General features: G+C 35.2%; 1 protein-coding gene across 1 annotated transcript in view; it reads left to right on the top strand.

The window, feature by feature from the left end:
• LOC138710698 (uncharacterized) overlaps positions 1-20,259 on the top strand; it is a 320,335-nt gene that overhangs the window by 206,390 nt on the left and 93,686 nt on the right. The gene's annotated exons all lie outside the window — the stretch shown is intronic.

Below are 20,259 nucleotides of genomic sequence, written 5' to 3' on the forward strand. Positions count from 1 at the left end.
ACTTGGAGATTTTCTCTTTCTATCGACATATCAATTACCATGATCTGTTGAGTACCATATTTGTTATTAAGCTTTAAAATGTTTCACGAACTTATGAATAACCCCGTATATATAATTCAGAAGGAACTACTATACAACAAACAGCTCCAAATATTTGGGGTGTATTATTAGGGCATTCGAAAAGTAATGGGAACTTAGTTAGGCTACAGTTTCACGCGAAATTTAAGTTACTTTTGACATTACATACTTCAAATATGGTCCCCTGTCATGTCAACAATACGTTGCCAAATTCTTGCAAGACGGCGAACTCCATCTGCAGCAGCATTTCCGGATATCTCTCTAAAACTAAAACTCTTCTGATGTCAACTCTTGATTGAAAGTGAATGCCTCGCTTCCACCCAACTTTCGATAGTTCAGTATGGTAGGACCTCTCTCCCACAGGCTTCTTGTAATGCCCTAAAGCACTGAGTTGCATGTTTTTCTCTTGCAACTTGTATTTTTACGAAACACTTTTGTTGGTACCTTTAGGGCTGTACTGTATTGTTTACTACAAATCAGAAACAGCCACTGTATTTACAAAATATGGCTGCGATACTTCAAGACTTTCAATATTGCAAATTTATGAAACAATCACTGTTCTATTACGTAGTACAAGATTTCAATGGTCACCGCTAGGAGCACTGATTTACAGCATTGTTGCCATTACTTATCGAATGCTCTAGCATAAGCAGTAACGAGCTGCTGCCAGGAAGTCAAAAGGAGGATAGCAATGGCAAATGAAGCTTTTAACATCTTGTGCGGGCCTGTGGAAAAAAAGAACTAAGGAAAAGACTAATGAAGTGCTTTGTGTGAAGTGTGGTAATGTACGGGTCAGAAATATGGACATTACAACGAAGTGAAGAGAAGCAATTAGAAGCATTTGAAATGTGGGTATGAAGAAGAATGGAACGTGTGAAATGGACAGACTGAACAAGAAATGAAGCTGTGCTAGAAAGAGTGGGTGAAGAAAGAATAGGCTAATGCTGAAACTGATCAGGAAGAGAAAATAGAATTGGCTGGGTCACTGGCTGAGGAGAAACTGTCTACTGAAGGATGCAATGGAAGGAATGGTAAACGGAAGAAACGTTCGGGGCAGAAGAAGGTATAAGATCATAGACGACAGTAAGATACATGGATCGTATGCGGAAACGAAAAGGACGGCAGAAAATAAGAGAGATTGGAGAATGCTGGGTTTGCAGTGAAAGACCTGCCCTTGGGCAGAAAATTATGAATGGAAAATGAATGAACACAACTGGTACAACATATTTTAAGAATGGACTAATAGACTGCCGAAAATAGTGTTAAATTACAAACCGCAAGGATACTGAGATGTTGGACGACTTAGAACAAGATGGCACGATGAATTTCTCTGAAGATGGAAAAGGCCAAAGGCCTTCCCTTGAAACATATGATGATGATGATGATGATGATGAACATACAAAAAAATATATAATAAAAATAGGAAGTAAAAAATAAAGAACTTCAGCTTCAATTTAATTGGCGTCACATAAGACACACGGACAAACAACCGTGTCTAGAAAGGATTCGAACTCCCTACCATAGTCTCCAAGGAACGTCAAGGAGATGCCATAATCATTCTCTACATCACGGTTGGCAGTGGAAATAAAAACCAGTTTTAATTGATAACTAGACAGTGTCTGTCCGGTGTGAAGGTTTATAGTCTTGAATAGTAAATATCGGAGATAAAATGGACGCGCTGCGCTATCCATTACAGGAATGGTGCATTGTGTTTTAACAGCGCGGCTGTTTTCATTGCAAGCCTTAAAAGTGACACTCCTCGTGCAACAAGAATTTTAATCTGCTTTGAAACACTCGAGTTGGCACAAGTGTGCGTGGAATGCGCTGCAGCCGCGATCTATGACACTCTGGAAATTTACCTCATCCAGCCAGCCGTATGCAGGCTGTAACCCACCGCTAGTTATTGCGACTTATATCTCTCCTACCAAACAAATCCGCCGCAGTAACGGAGCTTAAATTTCGATTCAGGTGCCCCACACACTATTCGCGCAGTTTTAAACCTTGCGCACAAGTCAAGGTCGTGAGTTTGATACTCGCCTAAGACAAGATATATCTTCGTTGTCAACTTACGTCATGTTGTAAGTGGAGAGCCAGCCGCGTGTGTGACGGCCCGGGTACGATCCTCGGTCAGGTCATGTTGAAATTTGTCGATAGAGAAGCAGACGTTGCAGAAAGTTTCTCTCGAGACTCTCCCGTTTCTTTCTCATTATACCGACACACACACACACACTATATTCACAGTCTACTATATATAGTCACGAAGCTTAAGTTTTGAGGGTGCTAGAAACAATAGACTGCGACGGTACTATTTTGCATTGCCTGTAATGAGGCGATATTAGCGATCCTAGTGGTGAGCAACTATCTAATGTCTGCATATTTACTACGTATTAAGCTTCGCGACTGTATATACTAGACTGTGCTATATTCCTCTCATTTCTATTAACTGCAGTAGGCTAGTTAAATACTAATAAAACTACCTATATTCCATTTTCTTTAACAACGGAAGGTTTACCTCCACCTATGAATAATTATCACTTAATAATACATAATATTTCATGTAATGAATTAACAAATAATTATTGTAATTGCCCACATCTAACACCTTGCACACAAGTCAAATATTTAGGAATTATTATAGATCAGCATTTATGTTGGGATAAACAAATTGATCCATACTTTGGATTATATAAGTATTGGACTATTTCGTACTTTGGATCATATAAATATTGGACCATTTTCATACTTTGGATCATTTAAGTATTGGACCATTTCGTACTTTGGATCATATAAGTATTGGACCATTTCATACTTTGGATCATTTAAGTATTGGACCATTTCGTACTTTGGATCATATAAGTATTGGACCATTTCATACTTTGGATCATTTAAGTATTGAACCATTTCGTACTTTGGATCATATAAGTATTGGATCATTTCATACTTTGGATCATTTAAGTATTGGACCATTTCGTACTTTGGATCATATAAGTATTGGGCCATTTATTACTTTGGATCATATAAGTATTAGATCATTTCGTACTTTGGATCATATAAGTATTAGACCATTTCATACTTTGGATCATATAAGTATTGGACCATTTCGTACTTTGGATTAATTCCTTCTGGCCTTTATATCATGGACTTTTGTTGTCTGGACAATTTCTGTTGGATCTTTTAGCTCCTTGGACTATTTGCATTGGACCTCATCTCTGTTAATGAATTAAATAAAATTATTAACACGCATCGTTATATCCTGCCATTAGTAAGTTTGGCAACCCTGCTGTAGGGACTAAAGGACGGAATGCTGCTATTTGGACTGGAGTTCGTGTTTATTCGTAGGTGAGCCGGAAATACGCTTTTGCCAAACTACGCAGACTTTCAGCCTGATAATCTAATTAATCATGCACTTAATTAGAAAAAAAGTAGTAGGCATTTTTATTTATTTTATTATCCATTTCAATTTACACAGTTATATCACTTCCACTTTGTATAGGACGCACAATGTGGCCAAAGCAAGCCTGAGTGCAAGGAACGTTTTGGGTCCAGCCCTCGAAAAGCTAAGCCAAGCAAAGTAGAGGCCCAGTCTTGTGCTGAATCACATAACGGGAGTATACTACGAATAGTGAATGTGTTGTTATTGTTTATTCCAATGATCCTTGAATCAGTCCCATTAGGTTATGTAACAAAGAACTAGAATATTCGAGAATTATTGGCAATAATGCTGAAAATTAGTTTTGATATTTGTTCTAATATGTTTACGCTTTTTTCCATCAGGATTTAATGCGCATATAAGAAAAGGAACAAGCGAACGTTACACATCAGGTCGAAAATCCTTTGAACGTTTTTTCACGAGTGAATACTGTAAAGGAAAGTTGAATTACAAAAACTTAGCTGCCAATACAAACTGCAAGACACAAAAAAATTAGTTAAAAAAAATATTGGTCTCTACTTCAAAACTCTTTCTAGTCGACTCTAACGACAGGCAAACCACATGCTTCATATGTTAAATTACAACACAGGCAGATTGCTGACTTACATGTCGCAATCAGTATCTGCTATGAACGCACCGTAAGTTACTTTTTGCCATTTATTATTGTGAAGAAAATGGTGAACCTTTAGCGTTACGTCTGTTGTCATTGATTGCTTGATTTATTGATTAAGGCGTCATAAGGACTCAGCACTTAAGAAGGTTTTCTGTTGCAATGTACTGTACCAACCTCCTGCTAGACGCATTCTCATTCAAACCGGTCGACTATGCTAATCTACGCTGTGTATCCAGAGTGCATGCAGGCAACCTCAAATGTCCCTCCCTGGACCAACCATTTCTTCGCACGTCGCCGATGGGTGATCGGAGAAATGCTTATGAAAACTTATTTATTTATATTTATTTTTTTGTTTCTTTGTTCGTGTCTTTCTTCGTGTATTTATTTATTTATTTATTTATTTATTCATCTGTTTATTTATTTATTTATTTATTTATTTATTTATTTATTTATTTATTTATTTATTTAATCTGTTGGAGTTGAGCTCATTAGGCCATCTCTGTCACACCATCAGAAATAAAAATATAAAAAAATCAATTTCAGAGAAGATAAACAAATAAAATGACAAATACATTATACAAAAATAAGGGGGGAAACATGTATAGTGATAAAATCACGAGAAGTACAAGTACAAAATATACAAGAACTAATTGCCTCATATTATTATTATTATTATTATTATTATTATTATTATTATTATTATTATTATTATTATTACTCATTAAGCAAGTAACTAAACCTTTACATCTAAATCTAAGTGACATTGTACAAATTTGAAGAGAAACAAACAGTAATATTCTCGAAGCTTTTATAATAAGTTAAAATTTTTATTGACTGCATTGTACTCTACTCAGCGAGAAAGTATTTGAAAGATTTGTTTTCAATACCATTAAATTCCGACAGTCTCTGATGTCACTGGGTAGCGTATTTCAAAGCGCGAATCTTCGGACTTACCTCGCTAAATGCCATTTCAACATTACTATTCTCACAGATGCTAGATTGCCTTGTAGTTGATGATACAGGGTCATTAAATAATTATAAAAATGTGACATCTGAAAACTCTTAACGAACTATAATTGTTTACGACACTTTATTCATGCAGTAAAGATGTCTTCACATTTTCCTACGCGTTTTCCCTCTCTGTTCCTCTCTCACCAGCAGAGAAGCAATAGCGCACTTCCAGGCGAACAGCATTGTTCACTCGAAGCGTCTTGTTAAATTGTGGCTCTGATAATATGATAGGGACGACATGTAGTCCATGTCCCACCAGTAGCTCAAGGCTGAGGAGTGGGCTTATTATTCCGCGAACTTGAGTTCTTTCCCCGGAGCTGGTGAACTTGTGATGGCCAAGAGCGGAGGATAAAGTTTTTTCCGGGGTTTTCTGATGCCGGTTGGAGAGGACGAGATGAATAGGCCTACCACATCTCTGTAAAACATTCGGCGCCTATGCGAGAAGTACAAAGACAGAAATTGTTTATTTATCATAGGGTAAAGGTTGGTAAAATACTGTGTTAGAATAATATTATGATAGTTCTTTTTGAGAATGTATTACAAATTTACTGAGCGAGAGAGGGACCGGTTTTGTGCACCAAGTTGTCCAGGAACATTCCCTTAATACAGAGTTTCTCAAACTATGGTCCGCGGACCACCTGTGGTCCTCGAGGTCTGTCCTTGTGGTCCTTCAAAAAAGACAGAATAAAAAATAAAATTCATTCACTATTGCGTATCACACTATAGCTTAAAATCTCAGAGTTTGGAAATGACACATGACAAACGAATTTCACTTTTTCTCCCAATACTGCATTTTATGAAATTTATTACCCTACCCGTCTATCGACTTCCCACTCTACTCTCAGCAACAAAAGAGGGATTTAAAGCACTATATACGTGGTGTTTCTCGACATCTTTTCCCTGCACATCTGGCGCCGCGCCTGTAACCCAGCCAGGGACCACCCGAATTCATAACAGAGGACCAAAGTACCGAACCTTAATTCAATTTTAAAATATAAATATAGCCCTCTTGGTATTAAAATATGCTACGAAAATGATAAATTTGCTTTCGAAGGGAACAAGAGTAAGGTGGTCCGCAGAACCGTTCTGACTTTAAAAAGTGGTCCCCACTTCAAAAAAGTTTGAGAAACGCTGCCTTACTACATTGACGCAAAAACCGATCTCCTTCTCGCTCAGTAAAATTGTAATAAATTCTCAAAAAGAATTACTACAATATTAGGCCTACTCATATCACAATATCTTTACCTTATATAGACCTAGTCTAATTCTAAAGCACTTAACTGTGTTAGTAATCTCTAAATGAATCCAATTCTATGTAATGACATGTTATTTTAACGGAATGATTACAGCGTGTTCATAATGTGTGTGTGTCCGTTTCATTTGCAATACTCGTAGATTTGACCACATAACACCATCCTTTGAAACTCTTTCATGGGTTTGTCTAGAACATTATTTACCTGTTCTATTTAGAATACAACTCCAAAATATCTGACAACTCGCTTTGAATACCTTACAACAGAGATGTCCAAAAGGTGATTCGCGAATCACTGTGTAGTCACTATGCAACCTGCAATGTAACCCCCTCCATTCGCCCTCCTCCCCCGTAAGGCACCCTGACTGCCATAGCGTGTGCTTGATACAGTAAACAAGGCAGTGGCGAGCGTACCGGAATTATAAGGTGGTTTACGAATGTCTTTGTCCAAGCCTTCGACCTCCAAATGTAGGAGAGTGGGAACTAGAGTTTCTTTGAATTTTGAATTCATTTTAATAAAGCTGTCAAATAAGTCGAATTATAATGAAGAAATAATATAATTTCAGTTTTGTTTCCGTCTTAACAAAACTGAAATTATATTATTTCTTCATTATAGAGTTTCTTTGCTTTGAAGATGGTGATAATATAAAATGTCTTATATGTTCCAAGATAATTTCCGACATGTTTCGAGGGAATGTAAAACGTCATTTGTTGCATGGCATTCTCAATATGCTGAGATGAAATGTATTATTGATTATTATAAATATTATATTAGCGTTATTGAATATTATATTATTATTATTATTATTAGACTATTATTATTATTATTATTATTATTATTATTATTATTATGCATATTCCCTCATTATTCCAGGAGTAGATCGGGCAAAAGAACTGAGTAACCTGTTAAATAAGCATGCTCTGCATATTGACTTTCCTGCACCTGACATGACAGAAAAAGACTTGCTAGTTAAACTGTGTCATGGGAGATAGCCAAATTTCTCAAATTATTTCAGGAAGGCGAGTTTGTAAAAACATGCATGGTTAGAGTCGCAGAAATTTTGTGCCCCAAAGAATTACAACACTTTCACAATTTATACCTTTCTCGACAAACTGTTGCACGAAGAATTAAAATATCTGACATATCTAGGCAGATTGATGCTACAATTCATAACGTTTTACATTTTTCTCTTGCTTGTGATGAAAGCAATGATTTGATAGGTACGGCTCAGTTATCTGTATTTATACGAAGTGTTGAAGAATATTTATTAGACCGGATCCCTTTAAAAAGTAACACCACTGAAGAAGAAATATTCAATGACCTTTGCTCTTGCGTACATAAACATAATTATTTACAGTAGTCAAAGCTAGTGTCCATAGCAACTGATGGAGCCCGTTCCATTATTGCCGAGAAAAAAGGGTTTAATTGGCAGACTAAAAGTACAGTATTTCTTAACGAAAAAGATGTATCAAATTTCTACACAGTACATTGCATTTTTCATCAAGAAGCCCTTTATGAGAAAACTTTGAATTTTCAGCACGTCATGGATGTGGTGATTCGTAATATTATAAACAAAATTCGAAACAGCGCGAAGTCAAGATGTAGGACCCGCATGACGGACCAGTGTGTGATGTAACTCCGGATTTCAATGCAATATTGCTGAAACAAATATGTGAAACTGAAGAAGGGTAATTTCAGTAGAATAGATTTCATTCATTATTATACTTAGACATAAATATTGGTTTATTTTTACATCAGACTAATGATGATTATGTATTTAATTTCCATTTACATGGGCCTTGTAGTTAATAATAGTTTATTTCCGAAGTGTTTTGAATCTATTTAATAGTTTATACTACGAGTAGTTATCACACTATTCCAACGCCAATCGTTTGTTTATGTATTTATTTCTTTATGAATTTTTATTTGTATTAATTAACAAATTGTGATTTTGAATCAAGTTAAAGTACACAAAATTCCCCGATGATGTCTAGCGTACAATAAACCACCACTGTTCTAGTTAATTCACCTGTCGCTACCTACATCTTCAACCCTCCCATCCAAGGTCATGAGCTTATGCAAGTAGCGTCTTGCAAGTGATTCGGCGCAGACGATCCTTTTGGACGCCCATGCCTTACAACATTGTGCAATCAACATCAGGCTTTGTTATCCATTCCTCATCACTGTACCTCTTTCTATTCACACTCTTTCACCTTGTCAGTTTCTCGCATATTGAACTCCTTACCTCGTCATGTCAGGGATTGGCGAACGGTTAATCAGTTTAAATTAAGAATTAAGAATTTCATACTGTTGCACGGAATTGATTTGTGTTAACCGATTTTATAGGTTATCTGTGTGTCTGTATAAATTGTCATTTAAGTCTATTATAAAGTAGAATTAGGATATAAATTGTAAATTGCTTAATTATGTATCATGTTCAGACAATATTTCATTATATGTAAGCTCCTTAATATGCTTACAAGATAATGGTTTTATATTTAAATATTACTATTAATATTACTACTTTTGTTATTGCTTCAATGTACGGCAAACTCGGTTAATTTCGCGACACGGGTAATTTCATGATAACTTTATTTAAATTTATCACGAATTTATACCAGAGATAAATGTAATTCTGATGGTAGGCCTATACTGGGTGTTCATTTCAAAGTGTGTCATGACGCCATTGTTGTGAGCGATTTGAAGCGAGTTTCAGCTTTTATGTCAGAGAAGTTGCCTATTAATCAAGGCGTTCAATCTGAACTTGAGAACGTGTACGGTATAACTTGAACGTCGTAGCAACAGATGGCGGTCTGTACGGTCTGTGTGCTACCATAACCTCTTTCGAACTGTGTTTTGCGCGGGCAAGTTGTACGCAGGCTATTTGTTATCATCGGTTGCGTACCGCAACATTCCACAACACAAATCAAATGCTCCGTGTCATGTTGACCGTCCAAGTTAATGTCAACAAATACTGTACGTAAGTAATCGTCTTAACCCTCTCCCCATATCCCGACAGTAAGAAAAAAACTCACCTCAGTACGTGTTTTCAAACAGTTCACATTCCTGCCACTACCGGCGTTACCGTGCGTATCGGTAAGTTCTCTTCTGAATGAACGCCGTACTTGCTAGGCAACTTCTCTAGTACATAGGTAATACGCCTCTGCGGAAGTGTAGGGAGATTGAATTCTCTATGCTCATCGGCTAGCCATATGACGACATACAGCGAGCCATGACACACTTTGAACTGAACACCCAGTAGTATAAACGGCAGAAGATGTATTATTACATAGATTTTGTTCACTGCACTCTTGCAATGACGTGAGCGAAATTTATGGAAACTACTTGAAGAGCTATGAGATCTATAGCTTTGAATTTGTGAGTGAATACATCATCCGATTTCCTTTGTTAAAAGCTTTTTGCTTGTTTTGTAATCCAAATTGTTTTCAATGGTAAGTACTGACATTATATACTTCTTGGCGCAAAATATATGCTTATCAATGCACTGATTATGTAACACAGCCGTATCTTGGGAACTTATATTCTTAGAGTTTTTTTTTCATTCCACGAGGCCATTTTTTTCTCTTAAAATTTTTTTCTATGGTATAACAACATTCTCTGGTGGAAAAAATATTAAACGCATGAAACGTAAAATATTTGTGTTTGTGTGCATAACATCTCTGATATATTGTGCACGCCATGCATGTTGCAGATATCGGATAATCGCAGGGTCAAATGTGAAAATAAATAAGTAATACGAAAGAGGCAATTGATTGTATCTAAAACAAAAGAAACTGTCGCAGAGAAACCTCGTCTTATTCTTAGCAAGTTTGACAAGGACCAGGAAGGGACCGAAGCAGCAGTCAATGAGAATGACATTTCCAGTCTCTCAAGTGAGTTAAAAGAGGAGATAACGAAACAGCATCATTATCGAAGCCAAACAAGTAAGATCTATGCTTAAAGAAAAGCCGAATGATAAGCGTAATGATTTGTATGCGGATCTTGCTCAGAAAATTTCGAGGACGACAGTCATGGTGAAAGATGGATTCAGTGTGTCAGTTGTGATCAATGGTTTCATGATAGGGCCTACACAATCAATATCTTTCAAAATACAGAAATAATTTTAATTGCTTGGGTTGTAGGTACGAATCTGACTCAGGAATTTAAAACTTGACTGAATATGCCGAGGCCTAAATATTTTGAATTTAAGGACTATTACGAAAATACCCTTGTACTATCACGAAATTATGCCAGCCCTTCTAGAGTGCTATTTTTTGTTGTTTATTTGTATTGCTTGTTTGTAATTATTGTATAAATTGATTTGAGCTAAAAATGCTGACATGTAACTTTCTGAAACCTAATAATGTACGTACATTAAGAGCACTCATTTTTTCTTTAATTTGAACCTTATATTTGCACTAAAACCTTAATATCACGAAATTAGCCAAGTCTGCCCTATATTTCACTTCTGGTAGTGTGGAAGAGAAGTTCTCAAGGCCTTAACTCTACCAGAATAGATAAATAAATAAATAAATAAATAAATAAATAAATAAATAAATAAATGAATAAAAGTAAGTAAATGAATAATAAATAAATAAATACATATATATATATATATATATATTAATAAATGAATAATAAGTAAATAAATATTTACACATATTATTCGTTACAATTTCAAACAATTCAGTGACCTCATGTTAATGTGTGAAACCTTCCAACTATTAATTGTAATTTAACGAGAAAACTTTGCCTTGTAAAATTAAAATGCGGGGAGTATAAAGACAGAAATTCAAATAAATATCAAAATTTTATTTCAAATCCCGAACATCCCTTAAAACCCAACCATGCTCATAATAACAATGACGAACAGCACAAACGTCTCATGCAATTATAGAGATTCGATCAATCCCCAGTCGCCACGTAAGAATAAGTTATTTATTAAATTTACTTTCACTCCACTGCATGCTTACTTTCTATATCAGTGTTATTAGACCTACCCAAAATACAGTGCATTGTTTCTATTGTATGTACTATCCAGAAATAATAATCAGAATTGGTATTATAATGTTTAATTTTTTCCGAGGATTGCCCAAAATTTAAGACGAATTCCAAGTAACCCCATGTTTAACTATCGGATTAATTTCGCTATAGGCTAATATTATTTCACTATCACAAATTCTATCGACGCTAGTTAAAAACGCAAGTGATACTGCGTCGTTAAATAATATACGTAAAAAGTGGACCCCGGCCTGAAATCAATCAATCATGTTTATTTGTCAGAATTACAATGACGTAATTATAGACAATAGTCAATAAAAACAATCAGATTAAAATTCCAAGTTAATATGGCTGTCAAAAAATTAATTAATATGATGAAAAGAATTATCTAAAAGTCATTTTTAAAACAATTTTAAATCTAAATAAGCCAATTGAATGGGGATTCTTTGCCAATCTATTAAAAATATCTAAAAAAAAATAACACTGAACCATTTCTTGGTCTTTGTCAACCTGACCACAGGTGTTACAATATAATGATTATTTCTAGTATAATATTTGTGAAGCTGGGGTTGAGAAGCATGACTATTTAAATTAATCTTGGTATAGACTAAACAGTCATAAATAACTTATATTGGTTAATTACAGTAAGAATATTAGCATTACGAAATAAAGGTCGACAATGAGCATTAAAAGATGAATTAGTAATAATTCGTAATGCTTTTTTCTGCAAGATTAGAATACTATTATTAACATTAGCACTGTTACCCCAAAAACGAATACCATAATGAAATACACTACGAAAAAATGCATAATAGGCTTGTTTCAAATATCTACTAGATATAAGAGCTTTTAATTTACACAAAAGATAAAGTACACGAGATAATATTTTGCACACAAACGCAATATGACCCCCCCCCCAAGTAAGCTTTGAATCTAATGTAAAACCAAGAAGCTTAACTTCTGAAATAATTTCATCAGGAACATGATTTAATGAAAATAGGCCTATTCGAGATTCAAGGCGAAAGGATAGATTCGAAACGTCCAGTTACTTCAGTTTCAAAATTCTTAAGCACTTTAATTAAAACATATAGATAGGGTATCCTCCTCTCTGCTTCTATTCACGTTTTAGGTATTGTATGCAGGAGTTTACCTTTCCTCTTGACGCTCTGAGCTCGGAGTATGTAATGTTAAAATTTAGTGTGCCACTTTGTACCGAACATGCGTTGTATTGAGAAACAGACTTGAAGTACGGCCAGATCGTGACAGTATTTGAGACAAACAAGTGGAAAGACTCATGTCATAGAGTCCGTATGATATTAGTTTCTTTTTCTTCTTATTTCAAAAATACATGTACAATTGAACCGCTTTCACCGGTTCAAGACCTACTTAATAATGTATGGACTATAACAATGATTTATATTAAGAGATTACGATATATTAAGTGACAGGTTCGTGATATAACTGACACTTGCTTCAATAGACATAACTGTAAGCTGTCATTACATCTTTCTCTGTCATTTAATAAGCACTACCTATTATCCTCTTGAATCGAAATCTTGTTAGCAACAGTACAGTATATAAGTATTAAGTCGTTCAAATGAAATTCGGCCATTGCTAATAGAAAGAATGAAATTAAACTTACTGATTAATAGTCGCCACGGTTGTTAACACACTTCTCCCACTGTGAAACCAGGTGACGGATATCGACTCATTTTTAAATTCGTTATTTTACGACGCTGTATCAACTGCTATAGTTATCTAGCGTTTGAGTAAGATTAAGGTAATAATGCCAGCGATATGAGTCCTGGATCCAACGCCGAAAGTCACCCAGCATTTGGTCTTAATGGGTTGAGGGATAACCCCGGAAAAACCTCAACCAGGTAACTTATCTCAACCAAGATGAGTCTTGGCCTGCTCGTTTCACGGACAGGCATGCTAAATGTTACTCCACAGTGATACCGGCTCTGTAGTTTGGAGGTGAACCAATGTTCAACATCATTTTGCACCGATTTGTCCGATGGAAATGTGATTTATTTCGACTGTTTCTTCAAATAAAAGCAATATGGAAATCTCATGTAGCTAAATCTGGACTGTAAGTGGAATATGCTAGTGATACCAGCGAAACCTTTGCAACTCCTCCCTTGATCAGGCATTGTGAGCTCGAGCACTGTCATGGGGTAAAATTCTTGTCAAACAGCCTGAGCATTTATTCTCGATGTTTCATCTGAGATGCCAGAGAGTGCTGATCATTTTTGTCCACGCTCCAGAAATTTTACTAGCAATGGACCTCGATAATCGATAAAAAATGATAACCTTGTAGATATTCAGTAATAAACTAAATTCGCTTATTGTCATTCTTCTTTTCTCTCGGACAAGAGCATCAACATGTTGCATTTACTTTGGCGCATTTCATGGTCGCGGATTGTCCTGTAGAGATGTTCGGCCGGAAAGAAACTGCTCACACCAATCATTTACGATTGATTTTCGTAGACATGTCTCTCCCTGTAGCCTATGCGATGAATTTCAACACGTGTAAGCCTAAGACTTTCGGCAGTAAAAAAAAAAACTAATTACAGCATGCTGTTCATTTTTTAAAACTTCTATCTTGCATCATTCATTCGCTTTTATTTTTTAATTTATTCGGAATAGCAATGGCAGTTATGCCATAGAAAGTCTATAACCATTGTTGCCAATATCCCTGAAGCGAACTCCGGCCGATACTTCTGTGGAACATAATAAGCTTCATCCAACTTTCATTTGAACTAACCTTACTTACTTACTTACTGGATTTGAAGGAACCCGGAGATTCATTGCCGCCCTCACATAAGCCTGCCATTGGTCCTTATCCTGAGCAAGATTAATCCATTCTCTATCATCATATCCCACCTTCCTCAAATCCATTTTAATATTATCTTCCCATCTATGTCTCGGCCTCCCTAAAGGTCTTTTTCCCTCCGGCCTCCCAACTAACACTCTATAAGCATTTCTGGATTCGCCCATACGTGCTACATGCCCTGACCATCTCAAACGTCTGGATTTAATGTTCCTAATTACATCAGGTGAAGAATACAATGCGTGCAGTTCTGTGTTGTGTAACTTTCTCCATTCTCCTGTAACGTCATCTCTCTCAGCCCCAAATATTTTCCTAAGCACCTTATTCTCAAACACCCTTAACCTATGTTCCTCTCTCAAAGTGAGAGTCCAAGTTTCACAACCATAAAGAACAACCGGTAATATAACTGTTTTGAACTAACCAAATGTGTAAAATGTTTTGTGGAGAATTTAGCCAAACTCTGCAAACACTGTAGTTACGCGTTCCGTTCTCATTAGACCTATAGCCTTATGAATTAATACTATAGCAGACTACGCGACGTATCTCAGGCAATAGCTCGTTTGTCTGTCGATACGGTACTGCACTTGAACGTTGGTTCGATACCGCTTGGGCTGATACTTGATTAAATTTACATCCGCGGTCTTTGAGGGCTGTCCTTCCTTAAGGAGATTCAAGAAAAATTTAAAAAGTTGTGTATAAAGTGCAAATTAAAATTAAGGTGACATTCAACATTTAATTTTTTAAGGTGACATGTATTTATCTAGCCTGACGAATTTACTTCCTTGGTTTGAATTGTAAATTATTTAAAAATAGCGTGTAAGAGGGCATTAGACTAGAAATGTTTAGTTTAAATGTAGTTCTCTTTATAAGTATGCATAAGGATGCAATTATTTGACTTATTTGAACTGTTGTATCAGTGAAGCGAGGTGAGTCAGTGAAGTTATGGTTTTACAGTGCAGTGAACAGTTCCGATCAGTGATAATTTATAGCGTCAATGAAATGTGTTCTATAGTGTCAGTGAAATGTGTTACAGAGTGTCAGTGAAATGTGTGCTAAAGTGTCAGTGAAATGCGTCATAGTGCCACTACAGAGAATGAGATGAGAGTAAAGTGAAAGACTATTGAAACTTATGTAGGACCTATACATAATTATGTAGGTTGTGTTGTAAAATTAGGTGATTTATTTTATGTTTTATTATTATTGTGTTAAATTGTATTGTGTATTCTTATTGTATTGTGTATAAAATTGTATATGTGTTGTAAATTGTATTATGTATTGTAAATTTTATTGTGTATTGCTTATCATTTTATTGTGTATTGTTAATATTGTATATACCACTGCCACCGGGTGCCGTGGTGAAATGCTTATAGAATCAGGAAAGTACAGGAAAAGTCAGTGTTCACAGAAAACCTGTCCCCCCACAGACGCTACTGCACCACAATTCTCAAATCAGGCTGCAAAATAATGCAGGCATTGGCTTTTACTTCAGATTTTATTTGGAGCTCGCGATTTTTAATTTAATGTCTATTTTCAACGACTGCAAATATTCTAGCACGATGAAGTGGCAATGCAGTAATGAGAATTGTCTGGAAATAAATACTCGTAGAAATGTAGCTCGTAACCACTTCTTGCGCTGTAAATCTAACAGAATTTCCTCTGGACCACACTTTGATTTGTGGTTGCTTTTTGCTTTACAGTATCATGTAAATTCGTGTGTTCGCACTGTTTAACGTTCTTCCTCCTCGAGGTGCCATGTTGGAAACAATTTGCGTCTCGTAATATAAGGAAGTTGCAAAATGTGAGCTTGATACATTCAAATTTGCAGAGAACACTAACGCGCACGAAGCTCTGTTTCCACTGAGTTACTTTCTTTATTGCACTGTCGCTTCATGAGCTTCTTTTTTCAGCCCGAAGCAAGTCTATTTGTCGTTCTTTCATTCCGACTGTCAAAATATTTCTTCCAACCCTCAGTCTCCTCCTACGCCCAACAGCAAACAACGAAAGAAAATGTAATCCGTGTAACAGCACCAAAGCTATACAGTAGTTCATATCTTCCCCTCTCTCTTTTTTCTTAACCGCCCATTCGCAAATCAAGCGAGCCCTCGCTCCAACAATTGCTGGTAAAACCGCGCCGGCATCGTCCTGCGGGGTAGCTCTGAAGTTTTCCCAAACAACGGCGCGGAGAGTCATACTATCAAGTTTAATCAGGCACGTTAATGAAGGTTTGCAGACTAACCAGGATATACGATGACGTCACAACCACCCCACCACCACCACATCTATGCGAAGAGAAGAAGAAGCTTCCGCATATAAAGTCATTTTTGGAGGTAGTTTGTCTCTTGCTCTCTGCTTGTTCAGTCTAGGCAGTAGTTATGTTAACGTTATGAAACGCAATGTTTTTCCACAAAACTCATTTCAAAATAACCGTCCGTTGTTTGTTCCTGCGCCGTAGTGGTCCGTCTCCCTTCATCAACACAGTATCAGACTTTAACAACAAGGTAACTCTAATGTACAGGTCTATTTATCTGCCTAGCAAGGGTTTATTATCCTTCGTACGGAATTTATAGCTCTCAATGAATATTGGTCTAAATCTAGAAAAAAATATATAAAGAATAAAAGAGTAATAGGGGAAATAAATAAGAAAAAATTATTCACTTCAAAGAAGAATAAAGTAGGCAAAATATAATACAGAATATGTAGTGCTGTTGATCGATCAAAATATTTAATCGATTAATCGAGTTGAAAAATGTTTTAATATATTGTAATATACAATTATTGTTAAATTTATCTTGTGTTCGGTGATAAGCATAAGTATTAAATGTTGTATATCTGTATATAGTGTATCGTTATATTACGAAACAACTATTTTAATTACTTACTAACATATGTATTATGAGGCTTATAATTTATTGTGTCAATTTCTCCGGGAATATTTGAGACAAACACAAATAACGAAAAGTATGAAGTTTCACCTAGTTAATTCTGCTTCATCCATGATTTTAAACATGTGAGTGCATTCACATGCTCCGAATTAAGTGCTCCTCTACGTTTAGTAACAATGTTTCCTGCATTATTAAACGCGAAAAAAAAACTTTTTTTTCTGTCTAGCACTTCTCCATGATCGTTCAATTTAAATCCAAACGTTTCACCGAGTTTACCTCTCAAATTCTCATATGAAATAAAGGAGTTTACGCTTTTTACAAACCACAGAAAACTGATTTTTTTTCTTTATCAGACTAAACACACAATCTTCATATACAAACTCAGTACAGAAACTGCAACAGTACAGTACAGCGGTCGAAACAGAAGACTGGCCCCATTGTAATCGAATTACCAGATTTTAGAAAGAGAAGAAGGTAGTTACGCTCTCACTTGCACACAGCGTAGACATGGCTATTTTATAAGGCATGAGGGGGACGAATCCCAGATGCTAGGAAGATGAGCTCACAACAAGGTGGAAGTTTTCTTGGAAAACCATGAAACTTAATAAGGGTTTCCCATTGTGTTTCAACTTTTAATAGAAGTAGACTAGGTCACTGTCATCATATCTTCATCTCTTTCTGAAGTGTTTGTGCAAAGATTTTCCCTACACTACATGGTTTACAGTTAGAAAATAACAGTACTATTGTGCTTTTAAGTAAGCAATTTCCGAGAGAGAAATATTGTCGGAATTTTTAGTATGAGTTTGTAGTAACAAAATAATAATTAATATCAACTACAACCGATTAATTTTAATCGACTCGATTATTCGATTAAATATTTTTGATCGATTAATCTTACAACAGTAATTCATCGATGAATCGATTAGATCAATCTATTAAATCCCACAACACTAATAATATCTATATCCGATGACGTCATTATTGTAGCACAACATATAAAAAAAGTGACAGGGGATTTGAGGAAATCGCTATGATTGCGTGTAACTTCTATACAGAAATTAGAGTGATGAAATCAGTAGGCCTATAAATAAATATAATTTTTGTAAGACTTAATTGTGTTTAATGAACGGAATGAAATAAGCTGTGAATAACAATCAATCCTCTAATAATAACAACGCATTAAACCATAATGTGATGTTAAGATGGCAAGTAAGGAACTATTCTTGAGCCCCACAGGCAATAACAATAATTAATTCGTATACTATACGTTGAGGTGTCGCGTTCCAAAGTCTTTCTTAGACTATCTAATTTCTGTGGTTTTCCAAAAACTACAAAAAAAAAGACATTTTTGTAAATTTGAATTTTGATTCATTTTGTGTATTCCAATAAGTCATATAATGATAATACAAAATTTGAAGTATTGATTGTTCAGTCTTTGACTTATTTATGGCAGCAAAATATCAAAAAAGTTTATTTTTGCTAATACATATTAGTCAAAGTTTTCGCCCTTATTATGGGCATCATCAGATTAATAATAGATATCTATGTAAAAGTAAGTAAATCCATATTAAACATATTGCAATAAACAAGTTTTAAATTTAAAACAACCATTAATAAAAAAATGATTAAAATAATTAAAGGTTACTTATAAAATTTATTAGAAAATTATGCATACTTAATAAAAACGTGATAAAAATGTGTATGAGATGAGTTAAACATTTTTTACGAACTAATGTTTTTCTATCATCACTAGGTTATGGGTAAATTATTAAATGTATATTTTATATGACAACTGTATGAATGTGGGAAATAACTGTAAGTAACTACTGTTTATCTAACAATGAGGAGAAATTAAATATGCATACTTTTTACAAAAGTCTACAAAGAACAAAGATATCTGCAAAAAGAATTGTCATTAAAATCACAAAAAAAAACAATACAATATATAAGTCAAAGACTGAACAATCAAGACTTCATATTTTTGTAAGTTATGTTATTATAATCTACTTAAACCTATGCGTTAAATGTAAATAAAAAATCAGTTTACAAAGTTTCATCCTTCATACTTTAAGGATGATAGAATTAGGTATAATATTTTGGATAAGATGTTGATCGGAACCGTACACTGAATAATGAAGGTTCTGAAACTGCAGCTCAGGGATTTGAGGATATTTGGAACCAAAAGAAATAATTTGGACTTCTCTCTTCAAAAGAAGTTACTTTTGTGTCTGTATATTTCTTTTTTTATATAGGACTTTCTACAGTGCTGTAGTCTCCCTCATCAAAACAAATTATTATATATAAAAATTGTCATGCTGTTCATTTCTGAGACTTATAAAACATTAAGCTGAAAAATATTAGTTACATTATTAAAAAGTATTGAAATTTCATTATTTCGAAATGATAAACCAAATATATTATCATAATATTATTTTAATGTACCGAAGTATATATGATATTTCCATTACTCTTTCATCATATTATCATAAGTCATTGCCCTGATGATGTTATTTTTGTTTAGTCAAACTGTCCGAAGACAGGTTTGAACCTCATAAGTAACACCAATAAGGCATCGCTCATGAGGCAACTAGGCCAGGAGATAATGGGGTAGGGTGGCCAGTTCCTTTCCCCCTGCCTGATGATGAACACAGAAAAAAATAATTACATGTAAAGAAATGTCTCTTGAGTTGAATATAAAGCGCGAAACTTGAAATATTAATACAAAATAGTGAATTGATAGTTATGGTCTTTAACATTTGAATTATTAAATTGCAATGAAAACTTAGTATGTCGTGAGCGCCGTCTTAAATCACTTTCTCCGCTCCACCGATCCTTCATCATATGATAACGCAGAATTCCTCTATGGAAATATCTTATGCACTTCGGTACATCGCTATAATATGATATGCGTATAGGCTATAATCACTTAGTGATTTAAGACGGCGCTTATTCCATCGGATCCCGACCACCTAGTCACTCGTAATGAGTGCACCTCTGCACATTAGCGTGATGGACATTGTTCCACTGTCACATATCTGTGACACAGTGCATGAAGTTTGGCCACTAAAGGGAAAACTAAGTTTGGCCACTAAAGGGAAAACTAAAGGGAAAGGATTCAATCCTGCATCGGAATTGGAATCCGGTGTGGCTTAGTGGAT

This window comes from Periplaneta americana, chromosome 12 (genome assembly GCF_040183065.1).
Source record: "Periplaneta americana isolate PAMFEO1 chromosome 12, P.americana_PAMFEO1_priV1, whole genome shotgun sequence".
Lineage (NCBI taxonomy): Eukaryota > Metazoa > Arthropoda > Insecta > Blattodea > Blattidae > Periplaneta > Periplaneta americana.